The 13,327-nt window shown below is 34.2% G+C and overlaps 2 long non-coding RNA genes across 3 annotated transcripts; one reads left to right on the top strand and one right to left on the bottom strand.

The window, feature by feature from the left end:
• Positions 1–259: 259 nt before the first annotated feature.
• Positions 260–7,002, bottom strand: LOC113099697 (uncharacterized). The gene is made up of 3 exons (XR_003289504.1): positions 5,738–7,002; positions 370–392; positions 260–270 (listed from the first exon to the last, which is right to left on the bottom strand). It is a non-coding gene; the product is annotated as an uncharacterized LOC113099697 (long non-coding RNA).
• LOC113099699 (uncharacterized) lies at positions 6,440–13,299 on the top strand. Of its 2 annotated transcripts, none has more exons than XR_003289507.1 (3): positions 6,440–6,471; positions 12,376–12,443; positions 12,754–13,299. It is a non-coding gene; the product is annotated as an uncharacterized LOC113099699 (long non-coding RNA). The 2 variants fall into 2 exon arrangements; XR_003289506.1 differs by lacking the exon at positions 6,440–6,471 and adding an exon at positions 6,999–7,740.
• Positions 13,300–13,327: the final 28 nt, after the last annotated feature.

The raw sequence follows: 13,327 nt of genomic DNA, 5'->3' as shown, positions 1-13,327 counted from the left end.
TGAACCCAGACAAAGTGATCAGAACCTAAATGTGAAGCTAGTTACATAACCACTTACCTAAATGAATAAATGTAGAAGATTTATTATTGTTAAGATAAAATTATTTTATCTAACTTACATTCCTGAACTGTACATATTCAATATTATAAAAGAAAAGTCAAAGTGTTTTTCTGGGTTATTGACTTACATGGACGATCATGTTCAATACTCTGTCTCCTGGTTTTTCTTGCTGTTAGTGAAGATTCTGCCATTGTTCTTTCCTCTTAAAGCCTTTTAAAGAAAAATGATAGTTTTACTGGTTAAAATGTGAGAACTGATAGTGATGGAAACACAATCATTAGTTTGAAACAAAGTGAGAGAATCGTAAACTGAGCAATCTGAACTATGACCTGCTGTTTAAAGAGAGTACAAAGAACAAGCTTTATATTTTCCAGCAAACATATACATGTGTACCGATATAAAGCTGGTTCGACGTTTGACATTTTGTCAGAGATTCAGGCTCGGAAATCTTCAATTATTCTTCAATGATTTATCATAATGACAAGAAACATACTGTGTTGTAATTGTTTTCAAATGTAGAAGAGAACACACTTTGCGTTTTGTTGGTTTTAATCTTCCTTAGGGAATTATAACTGATAGACCTTATAATGTAAAAGTGCAGGACAGGGACAGGGACAGGGAACATATTGCACTTGTCTTGACCAAGTTTGACATTGAGAAGTTTAAATAAATTAATTTAGAATGCATACAGTTTGATATGTAAACGTCAACAGAATGTTTCTTGTTACTTGTTCAAAGAACAATATATACAACCATCTTTTACTATCATATGTAAATCAGGATGCATACTATTGAATTGAACTTGAATCTGTTAACAGGCTCATACAGTATTTCATCTCAACTTAAAAGGGCGTGTCTTGTTAGTGGTTCCTAGAAGAACATTTTGATGGTGGTTTCAGCCACAGAACTATAATAGATAGAACACACACACTATTGAAATGAAACCAATACATAATTTAGTTTCAATAAAGTGATGGAGAAGTTACGCTACTGACGTTCAAGAATAGCTTGCTAAGCCTTCCAAAGGCTCCTGTATTACTGCCCCCTAGAGGAGGATACTGCAGTTGTTTTGGACTTGAGTTTGACATTAAAAGTATTTTAATGAATTAATTTAAAATGTGTTCAGTTTTCCATCTCAACTTCAAAAGGTGTGTCTTGTTTCTGATTTCTAAATGAACATTTTAATTCAGGGTTTACACTTACGTAATTCAGGACTAATTATATTGAATTAAACAGTAGGTTTCTTGAAGCATCTCGTTGTCACAGTTCTTCTGGATTTATTATTTCCTTCCAGACAGACTGATGATGATTAGATCAGATCTCTGTGGTGGAGCACTGGCTGTTGTCAGACACAAATCTCACTGGATATTACAATTAATGGCAAAATTAATGTTTGGAATATAAATGATATTTCATACTGAGACACTACAGCAAAATATAGACATAACTGACTTAAAACCAATTTTAGCAGGTGAAAATACTAGTGTTCAAATAATTTTGATTACCACTGTATATTATATATGAAATGCTAATCAAATTCAGATTTATTTAGCTAATCAGATTTTTGAAGCATATAAATATGGAACTACACAAGTTAGAATTTATCTATAGATCTATAAACACACACACACACACACACACACACACACATAAATCAGCATAAAATTTTTATCCATACATCACCACCAACACCTGAAAAAGTAGTCTTGCAATTTTAAAAAGAGGCCATATATTATATGAGGCCATATATATTATATATTTTTTTTAAACAAAGGTTACTGTACTTTTGAGTAAAATATCGAGGAAAGTCCCATATGTTATTTCAGTGACATAAACAAAAAATATACTCAAAACATTATTTTGTTTAATGAACATCGTTATTAATTTTTTTTTTTTTACAGAAAGTGTTTAAAAATCATGCAGAATTAAAATTTCATGTAAGCTAAATATTTAAACAGGAATTTATTTAAATAGTTTATTTCGGATTGTAACATTTAGAAATGTGATTCTATGTAAAAGTAAAAAGATACATAAATATAAACATCTGCCAGCTTTCAAAGCACAAAAAAAATGTACAAAGGCTCAATTCTGATTTGTAAAAAGACTGTAATAAAACTGTGTTATAAATTAGTTTATTAAAATGTAGATTTTCAAATTCAATTCAAAACAACTGTAAAACAACACTCATCGCCAGTGTTGACTTATTTGTTGAATTTCAATAGCATGTTTTCTGTTATAGTTCTGTGACTAAAACAAATATAAAAAATCTTCTTATGAAAACAATAACAAGACACACACCATGAGGTTAATACAGGAGAGTGTATTTATTTTAAATGTATTTCTTTTTTGGTTTTAATTTCAATAGCCTGTACTTACTTGGTATCATACGTCTGTTAATATAACGAAAAAAAATATATATATATATCACAAGGACCTGGAATCAGCCTACTACATTACCACTGGATTATGGAATACTAATGCTTTTAATTTTGTTTGTTTATTTATTAATATAGTTATTAATAGTAATAATATAATAATAACCACTATCACATATCTTGTTTACAATATTTATTATTTAAATTCAAGTGAGCATTATAAGTGTTGGTATGTATATCTTTCAAAACCCTGGTGCACCAATTGCTCTGGTTTTGTTAATATATATATATACATACACACATTTATTCATTTATCCAAAGCGACTTACAATCAAAAACAACAAAAAGAGCAATGATATATAACTGCTATAACAAGTCTCAGTTAGCTTAACACAGTATACCTAGAATGGGATTTTATATAATATAATAAATAAAAAGAAAACAGATGGAATAAAAAAAAGAATAGAGCAAGCTAGTGTTAGAGGTCTTTACACACACACACACACACATACACACACACACACATATACAATTGCATAATTAATGAAAAGAAAATAGAATATAGAAAGATTAGAAAGGTAGTTAGATTTTTTTAAAGAATATAATTAGAATAGTGAGTGTTAAAGTTAGAGGGTCAAATAAAGATGGAAGAGATGTGTTTTAAGCCGATTCTTGAAGATGGCTAAGGACTCAGCTGCTGGGATTGAGTTGAGCAGGTCATTCCACCAGGAGGGAACATTTAATTTAAAAGTCCGTAAAAGTGACTTTGTGCTTCTTTGGGATGGCACAATCAAGTGACATTCACTTGCAGAACGCAAGCTTCTAGAGGGCACATAAGTCTGAAGTAACAAATTTAGGTAAATGGGTGCAGAGCCAGTGGTAGTTTTGTAGGCAAACATCAATGCCTTGAGTTTTATGCGAGCAGCTATTGGAAGCCAGTGCAAATTGATAAACAGAGGTGTGACATGTATTCTTTTTGGCTCATTAAAAATTCATCTTGCTGCCGCGTTCTGGATTAATTGTAAAGGTTTGATAGAATTGGCTGGAAGACCTGCCAAGAGGGCATTGCAATAGTCCAGCCTGGACAAAACAAGAGCTTGAACAAGGAGTTGTGCAGCATGTTCCCAAAGAAAGTGCTTGATGTTCTTGATGTTGAATGTCAGATCATCAGGATGGAATGAGAGGTAGAGTTGAGTGTCATCAGCATAGCAGTGGAATGAAAAGAATGTTTCTGAATGACAGAACCTAATGATGCCATGTAGACAGAGAAGAGAAGTGGTCCAAGAACAGAGCCCTGAGGCACCCCAGTAGTTAGATGTTGAGACTTGGACACTTCACCTCTCCAAGATACTTTGAAGGACCTATCTGATAGGAAAGACTCAAACCATTGAAGTGTTGTTCCTGAGATGCCTTTTGCCAGTAGAGTTGATAGGAGGATCTGGTGGTTAACCGTGTCAAAAGCAGCGGACAGATCAAGCAAGATAAGTACTGATGATTTGGATTCCGCTCTTGCCAGTCTTAGAGCTTCAACAACTGAGAGCAAGGCAGTCTCAGTTGAATGTCCACTTCTGAAGCCAGATTGGTTGCTGTCAAGGAGGTTGTTGTGTGTGATAAATGTAGAGATTTGGTTGAACACAGCTCGTTCAAGTGTTTTTGCAATGAAAGGAAGAAGGGAAACTGGTATGTAGTTCTCTAAAAGAGATGGGTTGAGGTTGGGTTTCTTAAGTAGTGGAGTTATACGTGCCTGACTAAATGATGAGGGAAAAACACCAGTGTGGAGGGAAGTGTTGATGATGTGAATGAGTGAGAGCAGGTACAACTGCAGGAGAAATGGCTTGAAGGAGATGAGATGGAATAGGATCAAGCGGGCAAGTTGTAGGGTGATTAGAAAGGATGAATTTTGAGACTTCTGCCTCAGAGAGTGAAGAGAAGGATGTAAATGAGTGTAAGTTTGCTGGTGATATGAGCTTGACTGATTGTGGTGTGGAAAATTGTGCACTAATGTGTTTAATTTTATTAATGAAAAACGTTGCAATGTCGTCAGCTATTAGAGTTGAAGCAGGAGCGGGAGGAGGAGGACAAAGAAGTGAGGAAAATGTTTTTAAAAGCATGCGAGAGTTAGACGAATTGTTAATTTTGTTATGGTAGTATGTCATTTTAGCAGTGGAGACATTAGCAGAGAAAGAAGATAGGAGTGATTGATACATATTAAGGTCAGTAGTATTTCTGGATTTACGCCACACCCTTTCAGCAGCTCTACGGAACGGTGTTCGTGTAGAACATAAGATAACCAAGGGGCAGAAGGGGTGTTACAGGCTGGCCTGGAAGATAAGGGACAAACAGTGTCTAAACAAGATGTAAGAGTGGAGCAGAGAGTATCAGTAGCACTGTTAGCATCCAAAGATGCAAACAGTTTAGGGGAAGGAAGTGAAGATGAAACCATTACAGAAAACCGGGAGGGTGAAAGTGTAGGTTACGTCGAAGATGACATGTGGAGGGCTAAGTGAAGTGTCAGGGACCCTGTTGAGTTTAAGAGTGAGGTGGAAGTGATCCGACGTGTGCAGTGGAGTAACCAGAACATGATCAGTAGAGCAGTGTCGTGTATAAATAAGGTCCATATATATATATATATATATATCGAAGTTACAACACACAAACATAAACAAACATAATTTCATAGATATAAAACATGCTTCTGATTAGAAACATTTACACACCATTAATTTACTCTGATGATTGTTTAATAAATATTTAAAGTGACCACAAGATATATATATATATATATATATAAACATTCTGGTGGGAAAATTGCTTTGTCATTATCATGTACTTTGTAGACGGTCCCTAGCTGGCATAAGCGCTAGCGCACCGCTGATCGAGTCTTAATGTGTCGCAACAAATCGAGGAGAATGAAAACAAATACACTGCGATGTGTGTTCAGTTCTACGTCCTATTGCTTTTCAAATAAGCAATTTTTTAATACAATTATACTCATTCACTAAGATTTTTTTTTCCCTGCTATCTGTCTAATAACCAACAACGTCAAACGTCGAACCAACTTTTTATCGTGGTTTGTGTTCAGTTTGTCTGCATGTCATTTACTGCATGGCAAAACGACAAAATGCTGTTAATACAATTCTGAAATCATTTCAGTGCGGTAAACAACTAAAGTATCTGAGTATTTGACACGCTTAACCCTGCTTCTGTTCAACTCATTCCAGTCTGACATAAACCCTACTAAACCAGACCACTGTCATTAGAAACCTGTTCAGGACAATCTCTCTTATATTTCTATTACTTACCTGTGAGTATCAGATGTGTTCACAAGGGTCTCTGAACGACTCAATATTCTGTTGTTTAAAGAGTTCGATGGTTTCTGGCGTCCAGTATTGTTGTTGATCAAGGTCGTTTCACTTTCTCTGAACTACACTGAACTGAACTACTTTTTTCACTGAACTAGTGATGTCAGAGGTGCTTAGGGTGTATTCTGCAAACTGTGGTACACAGCACTACACTAATACCTACGTGCTGGGTAACTCGAGCTAGAGGTCTTCACAGTGCACCCGGGACCCGCACGGGTTCGGGTCTATATTTTAAATGATCGGCCGGGTCCGGGTCGGGTCCAAATCTATTACTTCGGGTCCCGGGTCTGTTTAACATTGTGTGTTATACCCGTGCGATCGGAGTCATCGGACTCGGAGAACACCCGAACGTGATCAGACACTGTTTTCTTGTAACTTACAACTTGTAAAATTAGGAAAAGAAAAGTGTGATCCAAAAAAAGAAAGAAAAAAGGGTAAACAGTCGAAGTTATTATGCGAGCTAACTCGAGTCAGAATGTATATACATGTGCACAGTTGCATTTGTCATTCGTCACCGTGACATCAAGCGGACTCTTGAAGCTGAAATAATGAGTGGATTAAGCTTGGACTTGGAATAACGAGAAGAATAACATTCATAACTTTCTTGTCGGAGGATTGTAATGCATCACAGACAGTCAGGTACAAGGAAGAAAAACTACGGCTCCTTAAATTAGGTAAGACAAAAAGCATGCATTTTTCGAAACCGATTTATTGACTTGTAATAGCAATTTAAGGTGGAATATGTGACAATCGGGTCCAGTGGGGTCTGTGTCTTCCCGGTGGGTTCCAAGTACTGAGGTTAATGATGTGGGTTAGAACAGGGGCAATAGAGTCAGCAGCTAGTTTAAGAAGCCTGCTGTCAAGACCGTTGACACCCGGTGGTTTGTTTTTACAGGCTATTAAAAGATTCTTTACTTGATCTATATTTACACTTTCTAATTTAAACCTTAAGTTTTTATTTTTCATCAGTTCATTTCTTATTAATAGGTGAGATATATCATTACATAGATTAGGCATATTTTCACTTAGTTTATCTAATTTTCTTATACAATAATCATTAAGATAATTTGCAATATCTATTGGCTTAGTTATAAATTTATCACCTGTTTCCAAAAAAGATGGAATTATTTTATTTTTCTTACCAGTCAATTGATTTAAAACATTCCTACTATAATTACCTATATTTTTAACATGATTATCAAAATAGATTTTCTTCTTCTTTTTATTAAGTTTAGTGACAGAATTTCTCATTTTACGATAAAGGTCCCAATCACATTTATTTCCTGTAGTAACTGCTGTTCATTTCATTTGACCTCTTTATTTTCATAGAATTTTTCAGTTCATCATCCAACCAAGGTGTGACGTTATTCCTGACAGTAAACTTCTTTAAAGGCGCATGTTTCTCAATCAAAGACAAGAATAGTTTGTTAAATTTAAAGAGAGCAATTTCCGGATTACTAGCTACCAACACATCAGACCAGCATATAGCTTGAACATCTTCAATAAACTTGTCATTTTTAAACAATTTATAAGATCTTTTAAATAAGACTGCAGTTCCAGATCCACTCAGCTTGGTTGTTAACACAGAAATGATCAGATTATGATCACTGCTACCAATGGGAATAGAAAATACCTTTTTACACAATTCAGGTCGGTTTGTGAAAATATGATCTATACAGGTAGATGTTCTGGATCCGTCGCTCTTAAAACATGTTCTTGTAGGCTTATTTATAAGTTGAGTAAGTCCACATGCATTTGCAGTGGTTAACAGTTTTTCTTTTCAAGTAGCAATCTTTAGAAAACCAGTCAGTTATTAAGTCACCCATGAAATATATGTCCTGACTTACATTAGTATTTATATCCAACATTTTACAGAAAGTATCAAGATATTCACAGTTGGCACTTGGCGACCGGTAACAGCAACACAGAAGTATCGACTTTCGGTGAGGTAGAAGCATTTGCAACCATAATATTTCGATGTCAAAACTCATTAAATCAGTTCTTATTTTTACTGGCAAATAATTCTGAATATAAAAAGCTACTCCACCACCAAAACCATTTCTGTCATTTCTGTATATGTTGTAACCTTCAATAAACAGTTCTGTGTCATCAAAGGAAGAGTCCAAGTGAGTCTCTGAGATAGCAAGAATGTGTATTTTATACTCATTTAACAGTTCAGCAACTTCATTGTTTTATTCCTGAGACTGTTTAAATTAATATGTGCTAGACTTAAGCCATTTCTTGTCATTTTCTTTTTCAAATCATTTGAGTCAGTTCAGAGTTCGGAGCGAGTTCGCGAATCATTTGAGTCAGATCGGAGTTCGGATCGTGAATCATTTAACTAAGTTAGTTAAAAATGCCTATCCATATACAGCTATACACATCTGACTCAAATGATTCGCGAACCCCAAACCGGAGTTCAAAGCGTGTTCGCGAATCATTTGAATCAGTTTGGGGTTCGCGAATCATAGCTGTATATGGGTAGGCATTTTTAACTAATTTAGTAGCTAGTTCTAATTATGTTTTCCAGGCGTGTTTAGGTGTGATATGTGAACTTGTATTTTTTATTTTAAGGATGTGCCTTTTAACAGTATTAAGTGTATTCAAAAACTAAACAAATCATGCCTAAAAAGTGCAAGCATCTAGGCTAATGTAAAGTTACATGATGAAGTCATCGTGGTGCGTGTGCATTTTGAGTGCATTCTTTCACTGCATTATTCAGTGTATTCAAATGCATTTATGTATTTATATAATTTTATGTTAATCAATATCACACGAAGAGTGCCATTTCAGTTTTTCTCCAAAATTAGAGTTACTACAAACAATAATTTAATTACAAATACAAAATGTTGCAGAATAAAGCCCCGTTCACACCAATAACTATAAAGATAACTATAAAGATAACAATATTAGCGTCCACACCAGCCAACCATATCGTCCGTTTATTCTGAGCGCACCTTTAAATCCTCGAGCTCGTTACAGCAGGATGGATTCTGATTGGACACAGTCGCACGTAGCTGTGCTTTAAGTTCTGCTCAGGAGTCGCTGTCCATTTGTCAAGTGCTGAAATGTCACATTATAGAATGACTCTATACACGATCGTTTATTGACGTTAACCTAATACTGCGTTCCAGACAGAAAATTTGGAAATAATAACTATAATACAATACAATATTATATTATATTATATTATAGTGTACAATATTATAATTTGCATAATAATATATAATAAACTTTAAATATGAAACTTTATATTTTAGCCTGAATAAACTGTAAGTCGCTTTGTAAAAAAGCGTCTGCTAAATTCATACATTTATTTAAATGTATTTATTTATATACAGTATAGAGAGAGAGAGAGAGAGAGAGAGAGAGAGAGAGAGAGAGAGAGAGAGAATGAGACGTTTTTTCCGGGTCATTATAGCTGGTTTCCGTGCACTTCCACAAGTTATTGACATATACCCCCACGCAGAACCTGATTTTACCACGTGAGACATGTTCCTGGGACAACATTGTTGTTGACCCATGGAACAACATTGTGATTAACCAATCAGATTTGAAGAACCAGTTTATAGATTTTGTGAAGTTTATGATTAAAATCAGTGTTTGGTGCTTGTACATCAGTGTCATTCATCTATCATTTCCTCTGATTTTAGCGATTACTCATGGTTAAGGTTAGGTTTAGGTGTAGGGATATGGTTAAGAATATATTTTTGGAGTAAAATGTTGTTCCAGGTTCAACAAAATATGTTGACCTAGGAACACATCGAACTTGGCAAAATCAGGACGTGCTACCCCCACCCCCAGTCTTTGAAGTGTCTCCTACATTACTTCTTTAATTCTTTTTTTTCAGTCATTTAATTTAAATGTGTATTTCTTATTTCCTTAATTTTTAATTAAGTCATTTATAAATTAATTTAAAAAAGCAAAAGAAAACCAATTATAAAGTGTAGAATAAAGCACGATTAAATCCTTATATTATAATCACATTGCACTTGAATCAAGTTAAAGGTGTAATCTGCCGAGTGTCCTGCAGGTGACTGCATAAATCTGTTTTCTTACGATGCACTTAGGGCTTCAAGATTACTCCAGAGAACTCGTAGATCTACGATGATTTTCAAGTGCTACTTAAGTTATGATGCTTTTGGGAAACAGACCATAATATTAAGATCAGTCGTACGATCGTTTTTGCGAACTTCTTAGGCTTACGAAGCTTTTGGGAAACCCGGGCCTGGCTGTTCAATGAAGAGAAAGAGAAAATGTAGAAGAAATAAACACGTTAAGAATCCGTAGAAGGTAGGACTCTCATTATGTTTTTAGGACTATTATTATGTTGTAATGTTCGGTTGACCAATCAGCGGAGAGGGGCGTTACCGTTTTTTCATTTTTCAGATTTTAATATATATATATATATATATATATATATATAAACGAATTATATGAAGGTACACGGACAATGGACAGCTGACGTGCGCGAGCTGATAAAGCTGAGTGGATTGAGCGCGCAGCGGCGGAGATGCGCGAGCTTGTCGAGTTAATATACAGATAATCACTGGAAAGATTGTAGCTCGGTCAGGTGTCAACAACAAGTAAATAAAACCATGCACATTTATACTGTCCCTTTCATTCTTCAACAGTACAGGCACATGCACTCTTTGCGAGTGAATAACTGCTCTCACTGTGGTTCGCTTGAGTCCCAAATCTTTAGAAATGTCTTTATAACCTTTTACAGACTGATAGATCTCAATTACTTTCTTGCTCATTTGTTTCTGAATTCATTTGAATCTAGGCATGATTTCTAGCTTTTGAGCATCTTTTGGTGTACTTCACTTTGTCAGGCAGATCCTATTTCAGAGATTTGTTGATTGTGAACAGGTGTGACAGTAATCAGGTCTGAGTGTGGCCAGAGAAACTGAACTCAGGTGTGATAAACCACAGTTTTAACAGAGGAGCAAACACTTCTTCACACAGGACCATGTAGTTTTGGATTTTTTTCCGCTTAATAATAAAACCCTTCAATTAAAAGCTTCATGGTGTTTTTACTTGTGTTGTCTTTGACTTTTATTTACATTTGTTTGATGATCTGAAACATTAAAGTGTGGCAAACATGCAAAAAATTAAGAAATCAGGAACACTTCTTCACACCACTCTACTTATTAATCTTCATTATTGTTAGTCAGTGCTAGAAACATGTCAGTGTGGCTTCAGTTGGTTCTGATGCATTCGAAGGTTATAGAAAGGAAGATATGACCAAACCTGCAAAGGAAGATGATTGGTTAAGAGTCAGATACACACTGTGCAAACAAGTAGCCTACTATTTCTGCAATGTTTAGTTAAAATAACTTTGATTGCCTTTATTATGAACAGTGAAGTGAAATATGATTCTGTACTTTAATTCCTTCAGTCTGTTCACTGTTGGACTATTTTTCAGACTGAAAAAAAAGTGACCCTGGAGCACAAAACCAGTCCAAATTGAGATCTTTACATCATCTCAAAGCTGAATAAATCATCTTTCCATTGATGTATGGTTTTTTATGATATGACAATATTAGGTTGAGATACAACTCTTTGAAAATCTGGAATCCAAGGGAGCAAAAAATCTAAATATTGAGAAAATCATCTCTAAAGTTGTCCAAATGAATTCTTAGCGATGCATATTACTAATCAAAAAATAAGTTTTGTTATATTTACAGTAGAAAATTTACTAAATATCTTCATGGAAAATGATCTTTACTTAATAATCTAATGATTTTTTATTACGTAAAAATGATCATTAACTTGGAAATGACCATAGTTCGCTGAAAAGATGAAAAGAACAATACTCTAAAAACTGAAGGTGCCTCAGAAATCCTTTTGAGTGCTGGAGGAACTTCATCATTTATTTTAAGTGCCTCGAAGCTCTTTTTCTCATCATATTGTTCCTGGAGGAACCATTCTAGTCTTTGCAGTTCATGTAAGAACTCTTTGGATGTTTGAAGCACTTTGTTTCCAGTTCTGAGCTTCTGGAGTCACTCCTTCATTACACGAGAACTCAAAGTGCTCCAGAGGATCCTGGAGGAACTCAAATTATTAAAAAGGGTTATTGTAAAAGTTATTCTTTTTTCTCCAGATTGTGCTTTTATCTGCCTTTGTTGGATATTACATATATTTTGTTGTATAACTTAAATACCGCAATAACTAAAAATAGTTTTATTGAAATGTTAAATCATTTGAAGGTGAATAGTTTACCCTGAAACTTTAAAGCAGACATTAAAATATAAATATTATTGAACTAAATAAAATATGCATGACTGTTTTTCTTTTCTGAACTATTTGTTTTTGTCTATTTATTTTTTTAATAGTTACACATCCATGTTACATGTAACTGAGGTTATCTAGTAAGATATTAGCATAGTTTTCGAGTAATTACATTTGTTTTTTTTTTGATCATTTTCTCTCCTCAGAGCATCCAGTATAACTTACACGAGTTCTCTTAAAATCTCAAAGGGTTCACAGAGCAGCACGATGTAAGTATTTATTTATTTGACATTGAAATAACTGAAATGTTTTTCTGTTCTTTTTTTCTTTTATTATCTTCTGAGAAATCCTAGCCTTGCCGAACCTGTTACATGTTTGATCCTGCTGTGCTGGACTTTATATGATAAATGAGGTAAGTCTGAGTTTGTGCACGTGTGTATACATATATATAGTGTACACACACACATTACATACACTGTGTGTGTTATTGTAATAGACATTGTGCATTTAATTACTCCACAACCATTAATCAATTCACTTGAGCTTTGCTGACATCTAATGGACAAAGTTAGGAACTGCACCTAAACAAATCCTGAAAGCTTTTGAAGATATCAGTTTAAGATAAGTTTAACATGTTTTATAAAATATTTTCTAGTATAAAAATGTTGTCATGAACTAAAACCTCTATAACATTTCTGTTTCACTTTAACTTTTTTTTTCAGCTCAACAATGAACTGCCAAAGTTTGTCCTTTAAATGAGGCCGAACTTATTTCTGTGCTTCAAAACTTCAAATTTTTAATGAAAGTTTTTTTTGACTGACATTTGTGTCCACTAAATACCTCCAAAAACAGTGACCAGAAATGTAAATAAAAACGAAGTTGATTCTCAGGTTTTCCTAACAAGCAACAATGTTTTTTTAAATAATCCCAAAACCATAACCAATGATTTTTTTAACACGACTTAACAAAAAAAGAAGCCCAAATTAGTGTTAAACACGTGGTAAACATTGACAATGGATTTTTCCTAATTATTTTCAGATTTACATGTGGTAAACAAAAGCTATAGAATAATATGAAAATATTGAGTATAATAATATGAAATAAATGTTTTATGACCTTCGTTTGATGTTATGTGATATTTATTGTGTATTGTGTTCTGCTGTCTCACTCCTTATAACAGAAAGATCACAGCCATCTCAGTTCTACAGACATTATCAGAGTTTTTTTTTTTTTTTTTTTTGTCAATTTCACTTTGTCAGGGAAAAAAAATTTCAGGAATATTTATGAAAAGTTGAA

The sequence above is a fragment of the Carassius auratus genome, unplaced genomic scaffold (assembly GCF_003368295.1).
Source record: "Carassius auratus strain Wakin unplaced genomic scaffold, ASM336829v1 scaf_tig00217015, whole genome shotgun sequence".
NCBI lineage: Eukaryota > Metazoa > Chordata > Actinopteri > Cypriniformes > Cyprinidae > Carassius > Carassius auratus.
Note: the sequence above shows the minus strand (reverse complement) of the source record. Positions and strands in the feature narration are given on the sequence as shown.